Source organism: Callospermophilus lateralis, chromosome 3 (genome assembly GCF_048772815.1).
Source record: "Callospermophilus lateralis isolate mCalLat2 chromosome 3, mCalLat2.hap1, whole genome shotgun sequence".
Classification (NCBI taxonomy): domain Eukaryota; kingdom Metazoa; phylum Chordata; class Mammalia; order Rodentia; family Sciuridae; genus Callospermophilus; species Callospermophilus lateralis.
Genome location: NC_135307.1, coordinates 113,604,672 through 113,612,174, shown reverse-complemented (window position 1 = coordinate 113,612,174; position 7,503 = coordinate 113,604,672).

The window sequence follows — 7,503 nt, the reverse complement described above, 5'->3', positions numbered from 1 at the left end:
GGCGGAGGCCTGAGCTGTGCTCAGGGATATCGGAGGGCTTCTAGGACTCAGGAGGAACGACACAGGCAGAGGAATGGGAGAAATTGCTCAATGATGGCATTATCTGAAAAACAGGCAGAGTTTTCTATCACTGATGGTGGAAAGGAATAAACTCACCCATTCACAGCTGCTTCTTCAGCATCGGACATTTGAAGAGCCCAAGGCATAGATTGGACATCAATTTGGGGTCATGAATCAGAGGGAAGGAGGACTGACTTCTCCTTGTGCGGGGGTGGATGCCCCAAGAGGCCAGTGCTTTATTCCAAAATGGCAGGAGTAAAACTGATGAAGAGGGAATCAGCCTCAACTCTTTTCCCAACCCATGAAGACAAACGGTGGGAGTGGGGAGAGATAGGGCCAGAGATTATGCCTAAGAACTGTGGATCAAGGAGTTAGGGATTCGGTGACTGCGTGACTCTGACAAGTCCCCTACCCTCTCTGGTCCTCAGTTTCCTGTGCAGTCAAAGAGCAATAATACCTACCCTTACTATCTCTTTAGAGCTGGGGTGAAAGGATGAGTAACTAACTCATGTATTCATTCAACAAACACTTTCCCATGACTCCTGGAGCCAGGCACTGTGCTAGATGCTGAGCAAACAAAGACAACTGGGACCAAGCTTGCCCTCGAGGGCAGCCTCATGCAGAAGGTCAATGTGCAATGATGGCGGTGTGGTATGTGACATCCACCCATGGGTAGATTGAGTCAGGATTCCAAGAACTTGGAGCGGGGAGTTTGTGTTGGAGGGTGGGAAGGGGTAGGAGATGTACCATCCCTTTCCATGCCTGGGCAGTCGAAGAGAAGCGTCAATCCAAACATCATCACTGTCACAGGACAGACAAGCAGAATGCAGCAGAAGACCCCTGCCATTAGGATGGTGTTATCCTGAGATCTAGGAAAAGCCCCAGAGTGACAAATATTACCATAGCATTGTCACTAGGCTTTGTTCCTGGCTCATTTCCCCAAAGGAAGCAGGTTCTCCGTTTCTTTCCAATCGCCATGGCACCTGACAGAGAAGAAGACGAGAAGCGGGGCTGAGGGGCTCCCACGCAGGCTCTTGCCCACAGCCACTCAGGCCTCTTCCCCCACAGGAAGGTAATAAAATAGAGGAGCAGATTTTCAGGGCCTTGGATTTAGATGTGTGACTGAGCAGAACTGCAGCTGATTACAGACCTTGGACTTGGGGGTTGCCAGGAAATAATCAAAATCAAGAATAGGAAATCTGTGAATGACCGGGGTCAGTTATCTTCTAAGGATGCACCTGTCTGAGGGACACACAGTGTTTGTACATTCCCAGGCAGTGGGAGATTTTTTCTTTCTGGCTCCTGCCTTTACAATCTTCTATGCTGGGTAAGGAAATAGTGACGGTATTGCAGTGAATGTTGGGTTTTGTTCGCAGACACCTAACTCGGTAATTTGATGATCAATGGCACTGTGGAATTTAGAGGGAGGCAGACGTGGGTCAAAGCCCAGCTCTGCACTTAGATAGCCACGTGCACTTGGGGCAATAAAACCAATCTCTTTGTGTCTCACTCTGCTCATCTGTAAAATGGGTGTAAGGGCACTGCTGACTACATAGGAAGGGGATGAAGGAGCAGGTGCATGCTCACTGAGCAGCAGCAGCCTCTTATTCTTGTCTCCATCTTCATCTTCACCGTCATTATCACCATAATGGTTGACTTCTGAAGGTCAGGGCCACAGGGGAGACTGACTGGACTGGGAGACTGACCTGGACTCTCACCCCAGCACTTCTTAGCTACGTCCATATTTTCCTTAATTCACTGCTTCTCAAACTTAAGCGTGTGGCAGGATCAGCTTGGAGCACTTGTTGAAGTGCAGATGGCCGCCCGGGCACAGGGCTTCCTGGTCAGCAGATCTGTGGTGGGGTCCGAGTTGAAATCACTCAAATTCTTGAGCCTCCAAAATGCTAAGGAAGGGATAGCTCAGCTAACCAGGAGACAGGAGCCCAGGACCCCTGGATCTCTACGGTCTCTTGGGTCCTGGGACATTTTATCAAAAAGAAATTGCGGAGGCAGGTGACTTGGTCAGAAGAGTCTCCCCATTCCTGCTGCCAGTGGGGGCCGCAGGCATCAAGTAGTGAGTGTTGAGTGCTCTCCCAGCGCCTCCCGGGAGCCCCACAATCAGGTGCTGTGAGTTGTGAGCCCAGAGGGAGGGGGCGCAACTCCAAGCCTTCCTATTCCTCCGTCACCACAGGGAAGCTCTGCCCCACTCCCTGGCTTGAGCTCCAGGCTTCATGTCAAATCAGGAAGGAACCACTGGTCCCTGGCTGGTAGACTGGGTGGGGACTGGAAGGAGCCTGTCCTGACTGTGCCTAGGATGCAGACCCATGGAAAGCAGTGGCCTGACATATTCTTCTGGCTTCTCACTGGGTGACTGAGAGCTGGTGACTTCATGGGGTATGATAACCTTGTAAGGCTGCCGTGAGGATTAAACGAAATATTGTAAAGCGCTTGGACGCACGTTGGCAGTGTTTAGGAAGTAGAATTAGCTGCCATGTTGGCGATGGCACTGATGATGATGATGATGGTGATGTCGATTAGGACTTGGCATTATGCCCTTATGCCTGTCTAATTGGTACCTGGGCTCATCTGAGGCCAGGCCTGGCCTTGCTCCTCAGATCTCCTCTGCTGGGACTGGCATCCTGCCCAAGACCCCCCATCTGCTGTTTCTCCTCCTGCAGGCTGTCTCCTGGGATCTGAGCATCTTACCTGGCCTGTCTGTTGGGACACTGCCCTGGTTCCTTCCTGATTTGACTGTGTGCTGCCAGGGCTCCACCTACTGGGTTCGCTCCCTTGCATCCGATTTCACAGCTAAGCTCCTGGTACTCCTAGTTGACCTCACCCTCCCCTCCCACCAGGCCAGCAAAAGAGACCACACCAACTGGTGCCTACTGCTGCCTTCCCTTGCTTGCTTTATTTCATCTGGGGAGGAGCCACTGGGAGGTTCACACCCACACCCTTCCTTGCCTTTTCTGGAAAGCACCAGATTGAGCCCCTGCTGACCACCAGTAATTCCTAAAGGCTGATGGCACGGCTCTTGTTGATTGTGTGCCTTGCTATACAACAGTGAAAACTGGAGGGAAGATCCAAACCCAGCACTCTCTGGGTCCATCTGAGGCCCTTTTCTTTTCACCCAAAGGAAGGGGAGTGTCTAGCAGAAAGTTAAGCCCTTGATCTTAATTGTTGGTTTAATAGAGCTCACTCTGTGCTCTCTGGGCAGGGGCTGCCAGGCACATTGCCCCTGGTCTGGGAGCCTCACCTGTTTCCTCATCTCTAAAGAAGGAAATTGTTGGTTCAAACTTATCGGGGGCAGCGGACTACATCATATGTTATGAGGCTGAGTTTGGGGAGCAAAGAAATAAATTGTTACTATTATGGATGAAGCAATTATCATAAATCTATTTTTAATCTCTTCTTCCTTTTAGAATAATCGAAGCTGTCTTTTCATAAGAGGAAGAATCCAGGCTTTGATTCAAGGAAAGGTGCAAAAAGCTCTCCTCCTTAGTTGAAAATGCTAATTGAGCAGCCACTTATTTTTTCTAACCTTCATTAACTGCATTAGTCTGCATTAACACCTTTTAAAACCTCTTTAAAATTGTGTTCAATTCACTTTCTTTAATCTCTTTTTTTTTCTAGGAGTGTGAAATCACTTTGATCCTCATCTTCATCTTTTCTTTGATGACAACTTTGGGTTTAATTTGTATTTGGGAATTGAAATGCAAATTTTCCATTACCCACAATCCCCTCCTTTTCATGCTTTTCTGGGATGGTGGGAGATGGATTAACAGATGCTGTGTGTCCTTGGCCACAGGACCCTTCCCTGCCCCTCCCAGTTTCCACGGTGTTAGGGAGAGAAGTTTACTCTGCTCTGGTGAACTCTGGGCACTTGGGTCAAGTTGTAAAAAGTGCTTGGTGCTGTACCATGATAAACCTTTATCCAGTGATAGAACCAGTTTGTTTCTCAAAGTTTTTATAAGGAGATTCATGCTTATCTCTTGAACCTTGTACTTCTTAATCCTTTGCCACAGTGTCTTGATGTTGAGGAGAAGACCATGGACATTTTCAACAGAAAAAAAAAAAGGCATAAAATTATAGTGGTTTCTCATGAAGTTAAACATAGAATTACCATATGACCCAGCAATTCTACTCTTAGTACATTCCCCAAGGAATTGAAAACAGGTGTTAATCATGCATGCACACACACACATACACACAAATATTCATAGCAGCACTACTCACAATATCCAAAAGGTGCAACAGATGAATGGATAAACAAAATGTGATATATACAGTGAAATATTATTCAGCCTTCAAAAGGAACGGAGTACTATCGGTACTGCAACATGAATGGAACTTGAAAGCATTATTCTAAGTGCAAAAAGCCAAGTAAGAAAGTGTACGTATGTTTCACTCCATTTATATGAACTGTTCAGAGTCAATAAATCTAAAGGGACAGAAAGGAGATTTGTGGTGCTGATAGGAGATCAAGGTTCAGAGAGGAATGAGGGGCATCTCCTGAATGGATATGGAGTTTCCTTTGGGGTGATGAAAATATTTAAGAACTATGTAGTGATGATGATTGCTCCCCATTATGAATGTGTTAAATGTCACTAACAGTAAATTTTTGTGTGTTTAATGATAATTACAAGCATATTGATTTTTTTTAGAGGGATTTGGGTTTGGGCTCAAGGTCTAGGTCTGTGGGCTATGGGGCACGATGGAAGAGTGGAAGAGTGGGAGAGAATGGCCTTGCAGCCTGGCACCCAGCTCCGCTCTCCCTGGACAGGTGCCCTCAGGTACACTGCCCCTGGTCTGGGAGCCTCACCTGTCTCCTCATCTCTAAAGAAGGAATAATCATACCAGTACCCACAGGGTCATCAGGAGGTTGAAGAGGGACGCTGTGGTTAATTTTCCCCGCACACAGGGGTTCTCAAGGAAAAAGAGGTCCACCTTTTCTTCTGCATTACTCAGGTTAGTTTTAAGGGTCAACCTGAATAGCAGAGAGACTCTAAAGGAGTTAGGCTTAATTGGGGAAGCAGGGGATTTGCAAATTCCGGAGGTGTGTGATTGGATGAATCGCAGTCATATCTGGGGAGGAATGGAGGATGAGTCCTCTGGAGGCGAGCTGAGGAACATCGCATACGTGGTTCTGAAGCAGTTATCCTGTGGCACCAGTTCAAGTCTAGATAGACCATTTCTGCGCAAATGTCCACTCAGAAGTATTTTTTTTTAAGTTGTGGTGGCCTTTGAACAAGGCTGTGGTTTTCATAAAATTCTTAAAATGATTTTCCTCATAGGCATTTGTTGTGGGTCCCTTCAAGCCCTCTCAACTGGGTTGTATTAGGGCTTGACGTAAGTGACTCCATTTTGACTCTGACAACTTTTATGTAAGCAGCAGAAACCATTCTTAGTGGAATCAAGCAAAATAAGAAACTTTATGGAAGATTCCTGGAGAGTTCTGGAAATTAAAGGAGAGTCTTCTTGAGGAAGGCAGGAACCAGGCTGCTTAAGGGCCCTCGTGGCCTGCAGCTTGCTCCAACTGTCCCCTGACTACAGGTGTCTCCTGGCTCCTTTTTAATCTACCAAGAGAGTGAGTCTGATTAGCCCAGCTTGGGGTGTGTGTGTGTGTGTGTGTGTGTTCTCTGTGATCATGCTGGGTTGCCACTCATTTATCTCCCTTCCTGCTCCAACACAGTGTGTGGTGCTGATGTCAAGGGGTGATTAGAAGTCTATGCTGATAGCGAGGGGACAGAGGAACCCTCGACAGGGCACAGGTGAGCACTGGATGGAAATTGGATAGCAAAACACCTGTGGCCCAATGAGTCCCCACCCATCTTGGACAGGCCATGGCAAGAGTTGCCTGCAGATCTGGGAGTGGGGCAGGAGTTGGGGGGTTGTTCAGATCACTACAGGTCTATTTGCATGAAGGCCATAAGGGGCCTCATGGGAAGATCTCACCCTAAGGGCAAGAGGGGGCTGGTGCACAAGCATGTCTTCTCTCTGAGGACTGGGACCATGCTGCGCGTTACTACGCACTGCTCACCACGCAGACTCAAAAGGAAAAGCAACTCCCTTGTCCACTGGGGAGTCAGAGCTCTCTGGTTACTGATACCGATTACTAATAGTGTGGTAAAAGTAAACTTTTATACTGCAGGCTTCTTCTATTCAGCAAAATGAAAGGGTTCAAAGTTCCTAGGGAACCCTGAGTACTGGGAGGGCCTTACCAGGCAGCTGGCCTTTCCTGGGTCCTTAGGGCATAGTGAACAACTTCCTGGGGGGGGCAGGGAGAGGTCTTGGAAACCCTGTTTTTGCTGAGGGGATGGCATGGAGTCACATTTGGAAAAGATAACCTCTCAAGGACAGGTTCTGAGCTCTGCCCTTGGGGACTGGGGCTGGCACAGAGGTGAGAGGTCCATCCTGTCTTGCTGTCCTGAAGTCTGTCTTTTCCTGTTCTGACCTGAGAAGCCATGAAGAGCTGGGTGCTAGGTGGTGCATCTTCTCTGGGGGACTCCCCTGACCTTCAGTGCTCACGGGCTTCTTCAGCAGCCCGGGGGGTGGGGGGGCAGCTAGATGGCTTTTCTTCTGGAGACGGAGAGGTGCAGTAAGTCAAGGGCACTGATTACAACCCCCTGCAGATGACACTGTTGTCGCAGCAGGAATGTGCAAGCATGAGGCCTAGTTCAAGGAAACCACATCCAGTGAAAGATACCAGGCTAGAAACACTAGTTTAGCTGCTGGTTGTGGGGTTAGGGGAGAAAACCCAGCTTGAGAAGAGGTCCCTGCGATCTTGCAGTCGGGGAGGAGAGCCTGAGGTGGAGAGAAGCTTGGGAGGGGCTGCCTAGTCCGGGTTGGGTGACACTTTCATTTTTGTGTCTTGCTCATTTCTGTCTCCTCTCCTCAGCCCTCTTTCCATCATCCTCTCATGCCAATTCCTCTGTGGACTCAGAGCCATCAGCCCCACCATCTGATTGGTGGCCTGCCTGGGGCAGGCCCCCAGTACACCTTTTGTGGACAGGTGGTTTGCAGATAAAGCCTGCTAAGGCCGTGTGTCAAGCTGGGCTTCTCTCATTTCTGATGTGTATGGATGGGTGCCAGTGGGCATGCTCAGAAGGGGCTGCAGGGGTGGGCACAGGTAGATGTGCCCGTGTGGGATCTAGGTGTGCTCCTGTGTTTGTGCACTTGTGAGAGTGCATGTGTGTATGCATGCATATGCTTCACTGTCCCTGAGTGTGTCTGTGAGTGAGCGCATGTGCACCCTGGCACCCCGCAGGCAGGGGGGCTGAGCATGTTTCTTAAGGACATGGCTGGGGATTCCGTGTCACAGATCCCAAGCCAGACAGCCTGACTGACTTGGCTTCTTGGTGGTGAAGAGCACCTTCTTTCTTCCAGCTCACCGATGGAAAAGTCAGTGTCACAGTTAGAAATCCTGCAAGCCTTCCCCTCCCT